The following is a 20,432-nucleotide window of genomic DNA, read 5'->3' as shown; positions in this document are numbered from 1 at the left end:
ACCTAAATTTACACTTCACTCTTTGACAGCCAGCTGCTAAACAGGTTTCTTTTCGAAGCCTTTTACTACAAGGTACTACAGAGATGATCACTGGCCCACTTTGTCTTTCATCCATCGCTCCTCAGCTGGGACAATCAGCTCAGCAAGGGAAACTTGGGGATGACAACATTGCCAAGATCCGGAAGTGATGTCCAGTCCTGAGAGGGTAAGCAAGGCCAATGTCCTCCCCCGAACAGCATTTATGAACTTAGTTTTGTCACATGTACACCAAAAACTACAATGAAATGGGTCACTGAAATTAATGATCAACACAGTCTGAGGATTGGACGGATGAAGCCACAAGTGTAGCCACATTTCTGGCGCCAACGTAGTTAAGCCGGCAACATACTAACTCTAATGCATACACCTTTGGAATGTAGGAGGAAATTGTAGCATCAGGAGGAAATCAACACAGTCTTCAGGAGAATATACAAACTCCTTTCAGACAGCGGGAATTGAACAGGGCCACCGATACTGTTATAGTGTTACGATATCTGCAATACTGCAGTGCTTCCCAAATTGGATGGGGTTGTTTGGAAAGGAAAGGGTGGTGGGGGAGAGGCAAACAACAAAGTAAGCAGGAACTTCCCGACTGGGTGGGAGAGAAAGTTGGTTCTCACCGTACTCACAGGCAGTACTCCTTTCTCAGTTGGAAATGCTCATTGTCACATTGGAGTTAGTGAGTTCTTCTTCTGAAGCCCATCAGCACTTCTGGGGCAGAGGCAAGAACAGCTAACAGTGACTGATCAAGAGCAGGTGTCTTTATATCTCCCTGCATTGCAGAATGACAAAATGGTGGACGCTAATTTGTGGTGGGAGATCCTGTTGTACATCCCTGTGGATGGTGTTTGAATTTTCACATTGAACAAATGGGTCAGATTGCTGAATTTGTATTAAGACCTTACCACATCACAGAAGGGACACCACTGATATCAATTCCTTTGATGGCAAAGAAAGACAGCTGGAGGAAATTATCTGGCCTCTTGGGTTTTGGCATTCTGTTCTGGGGGAACTGGGAGGGGTTAATCTATTCCAGCCAACCTCAGTCCAGAGTATGGTGACAGTCTTAAGGGACTTGATCCTCAATGGCCCTGATGGAGTAAATGCTTCAAGCGCTGGTATTTCCCTACGTCCCATTTATATAATTGAAAAGTCCTGACTTTTAGTGATTTCCCCACCTGACAGAGTGTTGGTGTGGGTGGTATGTTGAGTACAGGTACAAGGTGTAAGATGGATGGCAAATGCGAGCAAGAACAGTATCTTGGGATGCTGTGTCAATGCCAAATGGTGTTGTGAAGCTGGGCACTTGCTGGAAGCTAAATAGCACTTAATGGATATGCAGTTCCTAGGCCTACCCACTTGTCCCATAGGGTGGTGCAGTTGATATGTGGGACCATGTGCATGCCACCCCAGGGCCCTGAATGAACACCTTGACCATGCTGGTTGGTAAGAGGGCTATTACAAAGGTAGGATGCTTTAAATGATAGCTGTTCTCAGCAAGGTATGGCCAAACTGTCTCGGGAACTAATTTTGATGGTCTTGGATTACCTGCTCACAAAGGAAGGTGACACTTGTATTATTGGTCAAGAATGCTGCACCTCCATTCCTGACAGGTCGGGTAACATCACTCACCTGGTTGATCATATCTCAGAGTCAGTGTGTGGAGTAAAGTGAGGGATCAGCTCAGCAGCCATTACACTCCAGGGTGGGGCTGGTGGCCTTTTGGGGCACAGGGAGGCTGGTGGACTGCTGTGGTACACTGGGAGGTGACCATTGGGTTTACAGTACTGGGTATTTTACTCGTGATTTCTGTATAACATGTTCACGAGTGTTGGAAAATCACATTCGCAGCTTTCGAGGGGTGGAGTGTCCTGTGGGGGCGTGTCTTACTCTGATTGTCGAATGCCATTTCCATTGTGATTGGTTAGTTTAGAAGGTACAGCTGCTTTTCCAATTGGATAAATGTCTGGTGTCCAGTTTCAGATAACCTGGGTATATAAGATAACAGGTGGAAGGGACTTGCTCTTTTCTTCCTTCGTTTAAGACATGTCCATTCGGAAGGTACGTTCTGCATGCACTTTTATGTTTGTTGAATATTCAGCTTTGAACTGTCTGTAACTTGGGAAGTTTGGTTGAATTTTTACTGTTTGTAAATAAATGATTAATATACCGATTTAAAGTCTGTGCATTTTCTGTATCACTAACTGGACCTGCAATCCTGATTGAATATTATACCTACTGACATTCACAGCTGTCTTGACTATACCTCTACCCACCCTGTCACTTGTCAAAATGCCATTCTCTTTACTCAGTTCCTCCGTCCCCACCGCATCTGTTCTCAGGATGATGCTTTTCATTCCAGAACAAGTGAGATGTCCACCTTCTTCAAAGAGAGGAGCTCCCCCTTCCTCCATAATCAATGCTGTCCTCACCTTCATTGCTTACATTTCATGCACATCTGCCCTCACTCCATCCTCCCACCATCATACCAAGAATAGTGTTCCTCTTTCCCACCCTGCTCTCGTGACCACACCCCTCCCACACCTGAAACCACCACGGTGGGCTTCACAGCTGAACAGGTGAGAAGACAGCTGAAACATCTCCACCCAATCAAGGCTGCAGGCCCGGATGGTGTCAGCCCCAGGGTGCTCAAAGCCTGTGCCGCCCAGCTATGTGGAGTACTTCACCATGTCTTCAACCTGAGCCTGAGTCTCCAGACGGTTCCTGTGCTGTGGAAGACATCCTGCCTCGTTCCTCTATCGAAGACGCCACGCCCCATTGGCTCCAATGACTACAGACTGGTGGCATTGACCTCCCACAACATGAAGACCCTGGAGAGACTTGTTCTGGAGCAGCTCCGGCCTATGGTTAGGCCACACTTTGACCCCCCTCCAGTTGGCCTATCAGTTGAGGATGTTGAGGAGTTGAGGATGCCATCGTCTACCTGCTGAACCGTGTCTACGCCCAACTGGACAAGCCGGCAAGCACTGTGAGGATCATGTTTTTTGACTTCTGCAGTGTGTTCAACACCATCCGCCCTGCTCTGCTGGGTGAGAAGCTGACAGTGATGAAGGTGGATGCTTCCCTGATGTCATGGATTATTGATTACCTGACTGGCAGACCACAGTACGTGCGCTTGCAACACTGTGTGTCAGACAGAGTGGTCAGCAGCACTGGGGCTCCACAGGGGATTGTCCTGTCTACCTTTCTCTTCACCATCTACACCTTGGACTTCAACTACTGCACAGAGTCTTGCCATCTTCAGAAGTTTTCTGATGACTCTTCCTTAGTTGGATGCATCAGCAAGGGAGATGAGGCTGAGTACAGGGCTACGGTGGGAAACTTTGTCACATGGTGCGAGCAGAATCATCTGCAGCTTAATGTGAAAAAGACTAAGGAGCTGGTGGTGGACCTGAGGAGGGCCAAGGCACTGGTGACCCCTGTTTCCATCCAAGGGGTCAGTGTGGACATGGTGGAGGATTACAAATTCCTGGGGATACGAATTGACAATAAACTGGACTGGTCAAAGAACACTGAGGCTGTCTATAAGAAGGGTCAGAGTTGTCTCTATTTCCTGAGGAGACTGAGGTCCTTTAACATCTGCCAGACGATGCTGAGGATGTTCTACGAGGCTGTGGTGGCCAGTGCTATCATGTTTGCTGTTGTGTGCTGGGGTAGCAGGCTGAGGGTAGCAGACACCAACAGAATCAACAAACTTATTCATAAGGCCAGTGATGTTGTGGGGGTAGAACTGGACTCTCTGGCGGTGGTGTCTGAAAAGAGGATGCTGTCCAAGTTGCATGCCATCTTGGACAATGACTCCCATCCACTCCATAATGTACTGGTTAGGCACAGGAGTACATTCAGCCAGAGACTCATTCCACCGAGATGTAACATTGAGCATCATAGGAAGTCATTCCTACCTGTGGCCATCAAATTTTACAACTCCTCCCTCGGAGTGTCAGACACTCTGTGCCAGTAGGTTGGTCCTGGACTTATTTCCACTTGGTGTGATTAAGTTATTATTTAATTACTTATGATTTTATATTGCTATATTTCTTCACTATTCTTGGTTGGTGCGGCTGTAACGAAACCCAATTTCCCTCGGGATCAATAAAGTATGTCTGTCTGCCTGTCTGTCCTCTTGTCCTCACCAACCACCTCACAAGCCTCCACATGCAGCAAACAGTTCTCCGTGAATTCTGCCAGCTCCAATGGGATCCCACCATCAAGCATATGTTTCCCTCTCCCAAAATTTCCACTTTTCACAGAGATTGCTCCCTACATGACTCTACTGTCCAATCATCCCTCCACGGTGATCTCCCTCTTGGCATTTATCCTTGCAAGCTCAAGTGTCACACCTGCCTCTACATCTCCTCCCTCACTTTTATTCAGGGCCCCAGACAGTCCTTGCAGGTGATGCAAACCTTCACCGATGTGGTCATATACATTATTCAGTGCTCCCAGTGCGGCCTCCTGTAAGTCAGTGAGACCCGACATAGATTGGAAGACGGCTCTGTAGAGAACTGTTGTTCCATCTGCCACGAAGAGCAGCAATTCCCAGCGGCCACCCATTTCAATGTTACTTCCCATTCACATTCCAACACATCAGTCCATGACCTCCTCTTCTGCCACGAAGAGGCCACACTCAGGTTGGAGGAGCAACACCTGATATTTCATCTGGGTAGCCTTCAACCTGATGGCATGAACATTGATTTATTGAACTTCTGGTAATGCCCCTCTCCCATCTGCTGCTTCACCCATTCTTATTTCCCTCTCCTACCTCTGTTCTTACCTGCCCATCACCTCTCTCTGGTGCTCCTCCCCTTTCATTTTCTTCAATGGTGTTCTGACCTCTCCTAGCAGATCCTCCAGCCCTTTATCTCTTCCACCAGTCAACTTCCCAGATCTTTCCTTCACTCTCTCTCCCCTCCCGATTTCACCTACCACCTGCCACCTTGTATTTCTTCGTCCCCTGCCCCCAGCTTCTCTAGTCCTACACCCTCGCTATTCAGTGCTGATGAAGGGTTTTGACCCAAAATGCCGACTGTTTAATTCTCATCCATAGATGCTGCCTGACCTGCTGAGCTCCTCCAGCACATTGTGTGTAGTGCAGAGAAATGAAGGCATGGCTGGCAAGCCCCGGGATTGGAGGTCTGCAAAAGTACAGAGGTCAAGACCTCAAGGTCCATGTCCGGTGATCGGCAAGTGCTGAGTTGGATACCTAGAAGTTTTGTGAAATCCAGAGTTGGAAGCCAGAGCTCAAAGTCCAAGGCTGGAAGTCGAGGCCCCAAGGTCGAAGACTGAAGCCAGGGAGGCTAGAGATTGAGGCTTGATATCTGTGATTCTGTGAGTCCAGGGCCACAGACTGGGGTCAGAGGCTTGTCCAGGGGTTGTAGGTCAGTGTGTGTGTGAGTGGGTAGGATGTATCTAATTTCGACTTTCCTTTGGGCAGCTGGTGGGCAGTAAATGTTGGCCCTGCCACTGATGGCCACATTCCATGAACAATAAATTCTTCTCCCTGTTCCAGCTGAGAGTTGCAGCATTTTGTTTCTGCTCTTCCTCCCTCCTCTTGATCAATGAGCCCCCATCACCCTATCTCTTCCCTTTGCTCCCCCACCCTCCCCAACTGCCCATACCCCACACACTCCTCCCCACCTCCCTCCCTTTATTCTACGTTCCACTGAAGTGTTTATGTCTCAGCAAGATCTAGAAAAACTCCCCCGTGCATTTACTTTTAGTGGGCTTGACTACAGTAATAGTGTTTTCACAGATCTCTGTTAAAGATCCCTGGGCCAGCTGCAGCTTATTCAGAACACTACTGCTAGAGAATCCACTAAGACCAAGAAAGCACTCCAGTTCTCAAGTCGCTACACTGGCTTCCTGTCCATCAGATGATTTGAATTAAAATGTCACTACTGGTTTATAAACACTGAATAGTCTCGGGCCCAAATACATCTCCAATCTCGAACTTCCCGAGCTCTCAAGTCTTCTGGGGCTGGTCTGTTTACCGTCCCCAGGGTCAAAACAAAACATGGTGAAGCAGCTTTTAGTTATTATGCTCACAGATCTGGAATAACCTTCTGAGAATCTGGTCTTCCCCAACTTTAAGCTCTTTTAAATCGAGGCTTAAAACTTTTCTTTTCGTTGTAGCTTTTAATTAGAATCTCCTACACTGTAACTTCTATTTATCATATTAACTTTTGTGTGATTTTGTTCTGTTATATATTGTCTGAAATTTGATGTTTGAATTTTATATCTTGTTTTATGTAAAGCACTTGTGTTATGCTTGAAAAGTGCAATACAAATAAACTTGCTTTTTTACTTCGCTTTCCTCTCCATCATCTTTGTCACTGTCACCTCTCATCTCGCAGCTTCTGACACATTTCCACACTCCACCCCTTCCTCATCTGGATCAGCTGACAGCTCTTACTCCACGCTTCCTTCCACCTTTCTATGCTGCCTGTCTACAGTCTTTCTTTCGGTCTAGATGAAGCCCGTCTACAGTCTTTCTTTCGGTCTAGATGAAGCCTGTCTACAGTCTTTCTTTCGGTCTAGATGAAGCCCGTCTACAGTCTTTCTTTCGGTCTAGATGAAGCCCGTCTACAGTCTTTCTTTCGGTCTAGATGAAGCCTGTCTACAGTCTTTCTTTCGGTCTGGATGAAGCCCGTCTACAGTCTTTCTTTCGGTCTAGATGAAGCCCGTCTACAGTCTTTCTTTCGGTCTAGATAAAGCCTGTCTACAGTCTTTCTTTCGGTCTAGATGAAGCCTGTCTCCAGTCTTTCTTTCAGTCTGGATGAAGCCCGTCTACAGTCTTTCTTTCGGTCTAGATGAAGCCCGTCTACAGTCTTTCTTTCGGTCTAGATGAAGCCCGTCTGCAGTCTTTCTTTTGGTCTAGATGAAGCCTGTCTACAGTCTTTCTTTCAGTCCAGATGAAGGATCTCGAACCTAAACATCAACTATCCATTTCCCTCCATAGACATTACCTGACTCGCTGGGAGAACCCGGCGCTTTGTGTGTTGCTACCACTACCCATCCCATCTTACCAAGACTCACCCTGACCTCACTCTTCCAGTCAGCACCACCACCACTTATCCCAGTTACCCCACATTAGTGCCACTTATCTTTAGGACCCAGGGGAGCCTGGGAGTCGGGAAGCTCAGGACCCACTGCCCGCGGCTGCTGCTGAATCCGCAATGTTTCTGTTCCATTGACCGATGCCATTAGCACATGAAAGTTAATGGATTGATAATTCTCGTATCGTATTTATTTCACTGTCCGCATATTTATATTGAGACTGACTTTCTCCTGACACTGGTCCCGGGACCCGAGCCATTTATGGACCCGGAGAGGAACCGGAGCAGATCCTCAGCCACTGGCTCTTATCCCAAATCCAAAACAAAGGATAAAGTTTCTCCGTGAATTTATTCCCAGTGAAGGTGTGGAGATGGGACTTGGTCTCCGCGTTGTAAAATGAAACTGTCTGGGACTCGTAGCTGAGAAAAACTCCCACCCTCCCGGGGATGGGACCGGCCGGGAGATAGGATTCAGGGGAGAAGTGAAGCTTTGTCCCGTTCGTATCGAACACATCATCATCCCGCCCGATGATCCAGAATCCGTTCTCCGGAATAGTTCTGACCGATCACTTCCTGTCCACGGACTTTGCGGCGATTCCCAGACACCAGTCCCGATTCCCCGTCACCTCCACCTCCCAGTAATGTCTCCCCGATGTGAATCCCTCCGATCCCAGCACACAAGGATAGTATGTGAATCTCTTCCCGGTGTCAGGAAGCTTCCTCCAGGTCCCGGTGTATCTCACATTTTTTCGATCCCCAGACACCTCGAGACATGGGTGCGCCGTTTCCACATCCAGGGTGACAGAGACTGGGGGGAGAAGCAGAGAATTAGAGAGCTCCCGGGGATCGGGGGAGACTCGGGCAGCGCGGCCCCGGGGATCGGGGGAGACTCGGGCAGCGCGGCCCCGGGGATCGGGGGAGACTCGGGCAGCGTGGCCCCGGGACCTGGGGGAGATTCTGCTGTGCCTCAGGCACAGTTGGACCCCGACAGGAACCTTTCCTGGGTTTTAACCAACTACTGAGGATAGGCAGTCAGTATCTGCCTGCATTTGTCCATTATTCCTTTAAACCTTTCCTATCCGCTTACGTGTCCAGGTGTCATTTGAATCAAGGTAACTGCACCCTCCTTTACAGCTTCCTCTGGCAGCCTTCTGGGTTCCAGGGAAAAAGTCCCAGCCTATACAGCCTCTTCTTATAACCCAAACCCTCCTGTCCTGGTCATGTTCTGGTAAATCTGTTTTATACTCTCTCAGTTTAATGACATCCTTCCGATAACAAGGTAACCAGACGGAGTTCCAAATGTGGCCTTATGGACGTCTTGCACACACCTAACGTGACATCCCAGCTCCTGTACTCTGTATTGTGACTGATGAAGACAATGGTCTCTCTGATCTACAGCACTCTCCAGAGACTGACCAATTGCTGTGTAAATCCTCTCCTGCTTGGCCTTCCCAACAGGCAACCCCCACATTGCTCTGAATTAACATGCATTTGCCATTCGATGGCTCACTGGCTCAGTTGATTTAGATCCTTTTGTCGTCTTGGATAAACCATGGGCACCAATGCAAGTACCGTGCAATTTCGACTCTGAGAGTTCTGGAGTTCGGAGTTCACTTGTAGTGCCGTCCGTACGGAGGTTTATGTCCTCCCTATGACTGAGTGGGTTTCCTCTGGGTGCTCCAAATTTCTCCCACAGTACAAAGAGTAATTGTTCATAGTAAATTGTTCTGTGATGAGTGGATTAAATAGCTGGGTTGCTGGTAGGTGTGGCTCGTTGTGTTGGAATGAGCTAATCCTCATCATTGGATCAGAGGTGGAGAGGGTTAGTAACTTTAAATTCATTGGTGATAATCTTTTCAAGGAGTTTCCTGGGTCCAGCATGCAATTGCAATTATGAAGAAAGCACAGCAGTACCTCTACTTCTCTGGGTGTTTGCAGGGTTTTGGCATGATAGCTAAAACTTTGACAATCTTCTATATATGTGTAATAGAGAGTTTACTGGCTGGCTGCATCACAGCCAGTTGACTCTAACATCTTCCCAACCACTGAGACCAGGCACTGATCTATAATTTCCAGTCTGCTGCCTTTCTGCTTTCTGAAAGAGTGGAGCGACATTTGCAATTTTACTGTCCTCTGACACCCAATGAAAGATCATTGCTAATGCTACCACAATCTCTAACAGTACCTCTTTCAGAACCCTACGGTGCACGTTAAATCTGGCCCAGGTGACTTGTGTTCCTTTGGGTCTTTCTGCTTTTTGAGCACCTTCTCCCTTGTAGTAGTAACTACACCAACTCCTCCTCCTTCACACACTGCAATATTGGCACACTGCTCGTGTCTTCCATAGAGAAGAATGATGCAAAATAATCATTTAGTTCATCAGTCATCTCCTTGTCCCACGTAATTATTTCTCCTGCCTCATTTTCTAGTGGTCCTATATCTACTCTCTTCTCTCCTTTACTTTTTTTACATACTTGAAAAAGCTTTTACTATGCACTTTTATGTTATTTGCTAGCTTGCTTTCATATCTCTAATGATTCTTTTAGTTGCTCTCTGTAGGTTTTTAAAAACTCCCAATCCGCTATTTTCCCACTAATTTTTGCTTTGTTGTGTGTGTCTCTTTTGTTTTTATACTAGCTTTGACTTCCCTTGTCAGCCATGGTTGTACTATTTTGCCATTTGACTATTTCTTCATTTTTGTAATACTTATGTCCTGCACCTTCCTCATTCTTCCCCGAATTACACGCAATTGCTGCTCTGCTGAAATCTCTGCCAGCAGTTCCTTCCAGTTTACTTTAATTTCCCTTACTTCACTGAAATACTGCTATGTCAGACTTTACTTACTCCCTATCAAATTTCATGTTGAGCTCAATCATATTGTGATCACTGGTTCCAAAGGGTTCTTTTACATTAAGCTCCCTAATCGCCTCTGGTTCATTATATAACACCCAATCCAGTACAGCTGATCCCCGAGCAGGCTCAATGACAAACTGTTCTAAAAAACCATCTCTTGGGCATTCAACTCACTGTCTTGAGATCCATTACCGACCTTATTTTCCCAATCGGTCTGCATGTTTAAATCTCCCATGACTTCAATAACATTGCCCTTTTGACATGCTTTTTCTATTTCCTGTAGTGATCTGTTATCCACATCCCTGCTACTGTTGTGAGGCCTGTATATCACTGCTATCAGAGTCCTTTTACCCTTGCAGTTTCTAAACTCAACCCACAAGGATCTTCCAATCCTACGTTACATATCTTTTTACTGATTTGATGCCATTCTTTACCAGTGAAGCCACACCACCCCCTCTGCCTACCTTCCTATCCCTCCAATACAACGTGTAACTTTGGACATTCAGCTCCCAATTACAACCATCTTTCAGCCACAATTCAGTAATTGCCACAACTTCACACCTGACCATCCGTAATAGTGCAAGAAGTTAATTCACCTTATTTCTTATACTTCACACACCTGGATGCAACTGTGATGGGGTCCAGAATTGACCTAATGAACTGTGCTGCTAAAAAGAAAGAGAGAGAGGGAGGTGTCCAACGCAGAGACCCTGTCATTAAGAGAGAGAGAGAGAGAGAGAGAGAGAGAGAGAGAGAGAGAGAGAGAGAGAGAGAGAGAGAGACAGAGACAGAGACAGAGACAGAGAGAGAGAGAGAGAGAGAGACAGAGACTGCTGGGAAGGTTGATGTTATGTTTTCTCTACAAGTTGTTTACTTTTCCCCAAGGTCACTGCCTGCTTGTAAAGTACTTACAGAGAGAGAAGGGTGGAGCAGAGGGAAGGACAGCTGGTGTTCAGCATGCAGAGATAAATATCAGGTCCGCTGATATACACACACACACACACAGAGTTTTTGGACACTGGACGAGCTTTGTTGTACCCACGGGAAGATGGGGTTTTTGGAGGATTGATTTGTGGAAATCGATCAGTTACTCTCGCAATGTGAAAAGGTGTGACCGGTGGGGCATTATTTGTGTGTCCACCCTTGCCTGGGTGAAGATTCCATTATGGAATAACGGTCGCAGGTGTCAGATGGTGACTTTTACAGGACTTTGGAGGACAACGGGAAGATCGACAGCATCAGCTCACCTCTCACCTCTCTCTCTCTCCAACGCTACTCAACTAAATACCTCGAACTCAACTGAACTCTCTTCATCATCATAAGACTATATCCATTTACCTCTGGGTTTGAAAGAGCCTAGTTTTGTGTTATATATTCATTGCTAGCCTGTTTGATATATTTGCATTTATATTACTGTACTGCGTAGTTATAATAATCACTGTTAGTTTATAGCAATACCAGACTCCAATGTGTTTTCCATTTCTGCTGGTTCTTTAACCCATCACGGGGTACGTGACACAGCACCTTGAGTACCGTATTTGCTACCCTTTTAGATTTTGCATCCCTAATGTACTGATACTCGCCCTGATGGCTGCGACTATGTCCCATCACCTGCCTGGTCTTCCTGACAGCCTGACTGAACGCAGTCCTTACTTTTTTTTACCATCCACCCTATCCTGAGTCCCTTCACTCTGGTTCCCAACATCCTGCCAAATTAATTTAAACCCTCCCCAACAGCTCTAATAAACCTGCTGCAAGAATATTGATCCCCCTCGGGTTCAGATGCAATCTGTCACTTTTGAACAGGTCATACCTCCCACAGAAGAGATCCCAATCATACAAGAACCTGAAGCCCTTCCCCCTGCACCAGCTTCTCAGCCACACATTTAACTGCAAAATCATCATGTTTCTACCCTCACTGGTGGGTGACACAGGCAGCAATCCAGAAATTACTGCCCTGGAGGTCCTACTTTACAGCTTTCTACCTAATATCAGAATTGGAATGGGGGACCGGGAAAATCAGTCTGGTGTTGGATTGCAAATGAGGGAGTTTGTAGAATGCCTACAGGTTGGCTTTATTCAGCAGCTTGTGTTTGAGCCTACTCCGGGAAAGGCTATCTTAGATTGGGTGTTATGTAATAACCCAGATCTTATAATGGGGCTTCATGTAAAGGAACCCTAAAGAGGCAATAATCATAATATGACTGAATTCATACTGCAGTTTGAAAGGGAGAAGCATATGTCACGTGTATCAGTAACACAGTGGGAATTAGAGAGGCCTAGGAGAGGAGCTTGCCCAGGAGGATTGGAGGGGATACTGGTGGGGATGGTGACAGAGCAGAGATGGCTGAAGTTTCTGGGAATTGTTCACAAGGTGCAGGATAGAAGCCCACAGAAGAGGATGTTCGCAAATGGTCGGCGCAGGCAACCATGGCTGACACGGGAAGTTAAGCACTACACAACAGCCAAGGAAAGGGCATACAAGGTAGCAGAAGTGAGCTGCAGGTTGGATGATTAGGAAGCTTTTAACACCCTATAAAAGGCAACTAAAATGCTTTAAGAAGAGAAAAGATGAAATATGAGAGGAAACTGGCCAATAATATAAACCAGGATACTGAATGTGTTTTCAGTTATATAAAGAGTAAAACGGAGGAGAGCGTTGATATTGGACCACTGGAAAATGATGCTGGTGAGGTAGTAATGGGGAACAAAGAAATGGCAGATAAACTTAATGGGCACTTTGCACCTATCTTCACTGTGGAAGAACTAGCAGTGTGTCAGAGGTCCGTGAGTATCAGGGAGCAGGATTGAGTGTAATTGCTATTACAAAGTAATAAGTGCTAGGCAAACTCAAAGGTCTTAAGGTGGATCAGTCACCTGGACCATGTAGACTACATCCCAGAGGCCTGAGAGAGGTTGCTGAAGAGACAATGGATGCACTGGTCATGATCGTTCAAGAATCACTTGACCCTGGCATGGTCCCAGAGGACGGGAACATTGCAAATGTCACTCCACTCTTTAAGAAGGGAGGAAGTCAAAAGAAAGGAAATTATAGGCCAGTTAGCCTAACCTCAGTGGTTGGGAAAGTGTTGGAGCCTATGATTAATGATGAGGTTTAGGCGTACTTGGAGATGAATGATAAAATATGTCAAAATCAGAATGGTTTCAGTAAGGGGAAATTTGCCTGACAAATCTGTTAAGAGTTCTTTGAGGAAGTAACAAGCAGGGTGGACAAAGTTGAGGCAGTGGATGTTATTTACTTAGATTTTCAGAAGGCATTTGATAAGATGCCACAGATGAGGCTGCTTAACAAGATACAATCCTCTGGCATTACCGGCAAGATATTGGCAAGGATAGAGGAATGGCTGACAGACAGGGGGCAGCAAGTGGGAATAAAAGGGGCCTTTACTGGTTGGCTGCCAAAGACTAGTGGTATTCCTCAGAGATCAGTATTGGGTTAGCTACTTTTCACTTTGTTTATCAATGATGGATTTGTGGCAAAGTTTGTGGATGATATGAAGATAGGTGGAGGGGCAGGTAGTGCTGAGGAAGCAATCTGATTGCAGCAGGAATTGGAAGAATGGGCAAAATAGTGGCAGATGCAATACAGTGCAGGGAAATGTCTGATAATGTATTTGGGTAAAAGGAACAATAGTGTGGACTATTATCCAAATAAACTTGGAATACTGTCAATAGTTTTGGGCCCCATATCTCCGAAATGATGTGTTGTCATTGGAGAGAGTCCAGAGGAGGTTCACAAGGATGATTCTGGGAATAAAAGGGTTAACATATGAGGAGAGTTTGGAAGATTTGGGCCTGTACTCACCGAAATTCAAAAGAATGCAGTGGGATCTCATTGAAACCTTCCAAATGTTGAAAGGACTAGATAGGGTGGATGTAGAGAGAATGTGGTGGGGGTATCCAGACGTAAACGGCAAAGATTGAAATTCAAGGGGTGACCTTTTTTTTTTTTAAATCTTTTTATTGATTTTTAGAACATAACATAAGTAAAATATAGTACAAAAAACATTTGAGAGTACACAATAGATTCATTAATAATCAATTATATATTATCAATGTAAAAAGTCTCCCAAACTTATAATATTAATATGAAGAATTTAGGACAAAAAGCACAAAAAAAAACCCCAAAAAGAAGAAGAAAAAAAAACAATATATAAAAAAAAAACTAACATGGGCAATTGTATAATGTTAAGTACACACAGCAGTGCCAATGACTCCGAACCTCCATTTATACAATTCAGGATGGTAGCAATAAGGTTCAGGATCAGACCATTTAACTCACATGAAAATGTTGAATAAATGGTCTCCAAGTTTCCTCAAATTTAACTGAGGAGTTAAAGACCACACTTCTAATTTTTTCTAAACTCAAACAGGAAATGGTTTGAGAGAGCCACTGAAATACAGTTGGAGGATTAATTTCTTTCCAGTTCAATAAAATAGATCTTCTAGCCAATAGTGTAGCAAATGCAATCATTCGCTGAGAAGAAGCAGATAAACACATATTATCTATCATAGGTAGACCAAAAATTGCAGTAAAAGGATGTGGTTGAAGATTAATATTTAAAACTCTTGAAATGATATTAAAAATATCCTTCCAATAGCTTTGTAAACAAGGACAAGACCAAAACATATGAGTCAATGTAGCAATATCAGAATGACATCTATCACAGGTTGGATTAACATAAGAATAAAATCGAGCAATTTTATTTTTAGACATGTGGGCTCTGTGTACAACCTTGAATTGTATTAGAGCATGTTTAGCACAAATAGAGGATGAGTTTACCAATAATAAAATTTTTTCCCATTGCTCAGTAGATATAGGGCAATGCAATTCTTCCTGCCATTCCTTCTTAATTTTTTCTGATATATCCGGCTGTATCTTCATAATCATATTGTAAATGATAGCTACTAAACCCTTTTGATAAGGATTAAGAGTTAGAATTCTCTCTGTAATGTCCAGTGGACATTCTTTCGAAAAAGACTTTAATTCATTATATAAAAAATTTCTAATTTGTAAGTATCTAAAAAAATGGGTTTTAGGTAAATTGTATTTGTTAGATAGCTGTTCAAAGGACATAATGTTATCATCCAAATACAGGTCACGAAAACATTTTATACCTTTTGTTTTCCATAGGAAAAAAGCCTGATCTATAAATGATGGCCGAAAGAAGTAATTAGATATTATAGGACTTGACAGTATAAACTTATTCAAGCCAAAAGATTTACGAAATTGAAACCAGATTCGTAATGTATACTTAACTATGGGATTAGTTATCTGTTTATTAATTTTGAGTAACGAAAAAGGAAGTGAAGATCCTAAGATTGAGATCAATGAGAAATCTTGCACAGATTTACATTCCAAATTTACCCATTGTGGGCCAGCTACTGTAGTCAATTCTTGTGTCCAAAATATCAAATACCGTATATTAACTGCCCAGTAGTAAAATCTTAGGTTTGGTAAAGCCAAGCCGCCCTCTTTCTTTGACTTCTGTAAATATTTTTTACCTAATCTAGGATTTTTGTTCTGCCACAAATAGGAAGATATTTTAGAGTCAACCATATCAAAAAAAGATTTAGGAATAAAAATTGGTAATGCTTGAAATAAATATAGAAATTTAGGTAATATCATCATCTTAATGGCATTAATTCTGCCTACCAAAGACAAGGAAAGTGGGGACCATCTATTAGCAGGGGTGACCTTTTAAAATGGACGTAGGGAGGAATTTTTTAGCCAAAGATTGGTGAATCTGTGAAATGCTCTGCCACCGACTGTGGTGGAGGTCAAGTCCATGGGTATACTTAAGGAGGAAGTGATACTTTCCTGATCAGTCAGGTATCAAAGGATATGGAAGGAAGGCAGGTGTATGGAGTTGAGTGTGATCCGGGATCAAACATAATGGAATGGCAGTGCAGAGTCGGTGGGCTGAATGGCCTAATTCTGCTTCTATGGCTTATGATCTAAATGGGACTTCCTCAAGAAGACATTTTATTTTGGATGGACAAGCTGGACCCAGATTTCAACATCTGCCAAACTCCTTCCCAGATCATCCTCCTGAGGAATCTCACCCTGGATCTGGTCTCTGAACTGCTGATCAGGTCAGAGGGCAGTTCAGTACACAAAACAGACTGGATCATTGCTAACTGGAGATTTCTGTCTGTGTCCCACCCTGAGTGTGTGTGTGTGTGTGTGTGTGTGTGTGTGTGTGTGTGTGTGTGTGTGTGTGTGTGTGTGTGTGTGTGTGTGTGTGTGTGTGTGTGTGTGTGTGTGTGTGTGTGTGTGTGTGTGTGAGTGTGAGTGTGAGTGTGAGTGTGTGTGTGTGAGTGTGTGTGTCTCCGTGCACACATGTTAATTAGGGGAAATATCAGCTGGTATGTGTACATATTGAAGGTGAGTGTGTGTATTGAAGATTTGATGTTACAGTCTGTCTTCACGTGTCCATTGTGTGTTGACAATGTGTGTTTGAGTTGCCCTAGTAAAACATGTTCACTGTGTCTGAGAGAAAGTTTTCCAGTTGCTGGGGGAACTAACAATGTGCGATGCTGAGGCTCTGACTACAATCTGCCCATTCTTCTTGTGTATGTGTGTGAGGGGGTTTTGCATGGCCGGTAACGCTGTGTCTGCTTCTCCCGAGATGAATCCTTGACCGAGGTCAATGCTGTCGGTCTCTCCGGGCTTGGTCTCGCAATGTTGAATGGGCCGATTTCATAACCATGAAGCTCACGAGCCAGCAAGGGGCAGACCTGCGTCAACGAGTCTGCAGTCACGGACTGGCTGAGAGAGTCAGAAAGCATTTGTGTATTTTTCCAACAATCCCTGTCACCACAGTGACATCAGTGTTTATTCCCTTCAATGCAATTAACTCCAGAGCTGCTGTATTAGGATTCAAAGTTATGCATTGGCCTATTTGTCCAGAGCAAATGCGATCAGGATGCTGTGCCTCACCTAACAGTACGTGTTTTTGTTGTGTTACTGAGTTCAGAGATTTGACATCTCCAGCTGATGCCTCCCAGCAGGTGAGGTTACTGCTGGAATAAACTGCAGTTTCCCTTCAGCCTCTTATTACAGCCAAATTTTGTGTCTAATTATAACTTACTGGTGTCTCTTAAACAAGGACAAATAAATCTGTATCTTTTACCTCGCTTAATGACAGCAAACTCGTCCCCAAAAGCTATGTTGAACAAATAGGGGTGATAGAATTTTTCAACCAGTAGGGCACCATCTGTCACTGACAATGTCTGGGTATCATCACTAATCCTGTAAATATGATACAGCTGGTTATAAACTGAGCATTGGCTATATTTGAACTATTTTACAAATCCATACAGAGTTTCAGTAAAGACCACGTCCTACCTCCTCTTCCGACGAGCTTCCTCCTGAAATAAATAAAACACAGATCTCAATTGACTGACACTGACCATCGGCATTCTGACAGCTGGAACTTGAGACAGGCTATTACAAGCTGCTGAAAATTCCTATATAACACACGGGGAAAGAGGGCTACAGAACCACGGGAGAAAGTACAAGGAATTTTATGAAAATTATACCATAACTGAGAGGATGGAACTTACAGGAGAGACCAGACAGGTTTTGTATTTTTATCTGGGTACGATGTCAGGGAGAATCAGATGGAGGGATTTAAGACACCGAAGGGATTTGATGGGGTGGGAATGGAGAAAATACGACTGCATGTGTAAGACCAAAAGCCAAAGATAAAACATCAGTTGGTCGTTAATAAATCTTACAGGAAATGTAGTGAAGAGAATGTGGAACTCACTGCCACAGGAGTGGTTGAAGTGGAGCAGCAGAGATTGAATGTAATGTGGAAGCTGCATAAACACTTGAAGGACCATGGAGTCGGGGACACTGTTACTGGCTGTGGTGAGTAGGTGGGAAGGGACTTGCGAAGCAGGGAAACTGATAGGAGAGAATGGACTGAAAAACCTGTCTATGATGAAAAGTCAGATATAATCCGATGAAGAATATTTCCAACAAAGAAAACAGTCGGTGCCAAATTCTCTAAAACAATGAACCTGATATAAACTGATATTGATGGTAAATCTGATGTGTGGGTCACATTCTGCAATTCAACCTCAGTTCCCGCTGATCAACAGAGAGACCCACACACCCACCACACCAGACACACTCACAGCCTGTAACTGTTACTGGGTGTTACTCTGAGTCTCAGGGGATATTATACATGGGAATCACAGAAACGATCACCAGCTCAGTGCTCTGATCAGAGTAACTCATTCCCGAGAAAGTTGCAGGCTATCCTTTGATGTACAGATGTTGTGGGAGGCCGGTTTGGGACAATGACAATCCTGAACAGTCAAAACATCTGTCTGGTTTAAATCAGTTTACAACTACAGTATATGTAAATAACAATTGATTTAAAACACAACTTTTTGTCACTGTGTACCTTTACAGAGCCAAACTGAAATCTCTCACCATGAGAAATATCACACTGTCTTTCTGATCTACCCATTCCTGTAATTTTGAGATTTCCTCCCGATTAGAATTCAGATGTTCTTGAATCTCTCGCAGATTTTTCTCCATTAGATTGAGAATCCTCTCCTCTTCTTGCCTAAGATCTTTGAGTGCACACTGCTCTCTCTCAATGAGAATCTGGTGCAGTTCGGCAAAATGGGATGTGATCTGGGATTGAAGGCTGTGTGATTGTTCCTGTCAAATCAAAGGAAAGGCTAGTTAGTCTTTGAGGCTATTGTATTTCTTTCTGACGTGGAAGGATCTATTCAGCTGATTACATTTGAACCTGCTTTCAGATACTCCATGGAGCTCAACCACGAGGCTTGCATGCCTCAAGTGACTCAGACAGCTATGTTGGCTGGAGTCAGGGCTTGATGCTTTGGTTCTTGGTGGGGTCACCCATGTCAAACAGGTCAAAGGGCAGAGGCCAGACAAAGAGTCCTGCAGGTTTGCGGGTTCAGTTCAGGACCAACAACCCTGCTTGATAAAACTGATTTTCTAAAAAGAAATCATTCAACATTTGAGAGTGATAGCATTCCTAAGTCTCCCCAGCCCAGACTTGCATGATGGACAGTAGCGAAAACTGAGAAGTAGATACTGACATGTTGAGTGAATCCCTGGACAATGCCGGAGATGGAGGACCTTCACTGCTATCCTAAACGCCAGCGGTGTAACAGACAGTAAGTAAGTGGCTCTCAGATCTTCAATCACATTCCAACACATTTCCCTGAAACGGATTTTTCCTCACTGACCCATGAACTCCCGCCTGATTCACACACAACCCACCCTCACTGGGTTAATTACGGTAGTGAATTAAACGTTGAATCAGGATTCCTCAGCAATGTCGCCCACCGTGGTCACAGGGAGAACATGCAAACTCCACGCAGACAGCATAGAGAGCTCAGGTCACTGGAGCTGAGATACTCTGTATTCTGCATTCAAGAGAGCAATGCTACACAACAAGATTGTAAATTCTGCTCAGGAAGCCTCACCCGAACTCCAGAAATCTTCTCTTTCTGTTGCTGCTCCACTTTCTCAAAGTGAGATTTCCTTTTTTGCGAGAGAGTCCAAGGAAGATTTAACCCGATCCTGGGAATTAAAGAGTGAATTGATTAAACAAAAAGATGACACAACATAAACAGACTATCGAAAGAGGGTCATTTTACCTTGCAAACTTCAACAGTTTCATTAATCGGCAAGAAGTCATGAGACTTGTGTTCCCGCGAATCTCTACAGATCAGGCAGATCAGTGTCTTGTCCGTCTCACAGAACAGCTTCAGTTCTTCCTCATGTTCCTCGCAGCAAAGTTTACTTCCCTTCTCTTTCGGATTCAGGTTTAGTTTCCGGGCTTTCTCAGACAAATTTGCTAAGGCCCGATTGACCCTGAGGGTGCAGTCTGCAAATACCTCTCTACATTCCGGGCAGGAGTTTCTCTCCTCCCTTTCCCAACACCGTGTGATGCAGGAGCGGCAGAAGTTGTGTCCACAGTCAAGTGACACCGGATCGGTGAAGAAATCCAGGCAGATGGGGCAAATCGCCTCCTCGGTTAAACACTCGAACTGGCCTTTCGAAGCCATATTAATTTCCTGGAACAACACACACAAAATGCTGGTGGAACACAGCAGACCAGGCAGCATCTATAGGGAGAAGCGCTGTCGTTTCGGGCCGAGACCCTTAATTTCCTGGTTCAGGTTTCTTTCACATACGTGCAGCTTCTGAACGTCTGCAGTACCGCGATTGTCCACTAGGCGCGCTGCAGTCCCAGAGAATGAAAATTGTTCCTGCAAATGCTCAGTGGGATAGAACCACGGCAATGTCCACATTGGGGTGGGATCAGAAATATATTAAACGTCTGAATATAAATGAAGCCCGAGAGAAAAGCCTGGTTCGGTGTAAGACCGGGGTGAAGAGGACAAGTCCTGAAAAACGAAACAGGCAGTTGATGTTCTAGATCA

The 20,432-nt window shown here is 44.6% G+C and overlaps 1 pseudogene; it reads right to left on the bottom strand.

Annotated features, from left to right (window-relative positions):
• Window positions 1-7,324: 7,324 nt before the first annotated feature.
• Window positions 7,325-20,054, bottom strand: LOC140720565 (zinc-binding protein A33-like; annotated as a pseudogene).
• Window positions 20,055-20,432: the final 378 nt, after the last annotated feature.

Source organism: Hemitrygon akajei, chromosome 2, assembly GCF_048418815.1.
Source record: "Hemitrygon akajei chromosome 2, sHemAka1.3, whole genome shotgun sequence".
NCBI lineage: Eukaryota > Metazoa > Chordata > Chondrichthyes > Myliobatiformes > Dasyatidae > Hemitrygon > Hemitrygon akajei.
The sequence above is the reverse complement of the archived record's forward strand: the minus strand, read 5'-3'. Positions and strand labels throughout refer to the sequence as shown.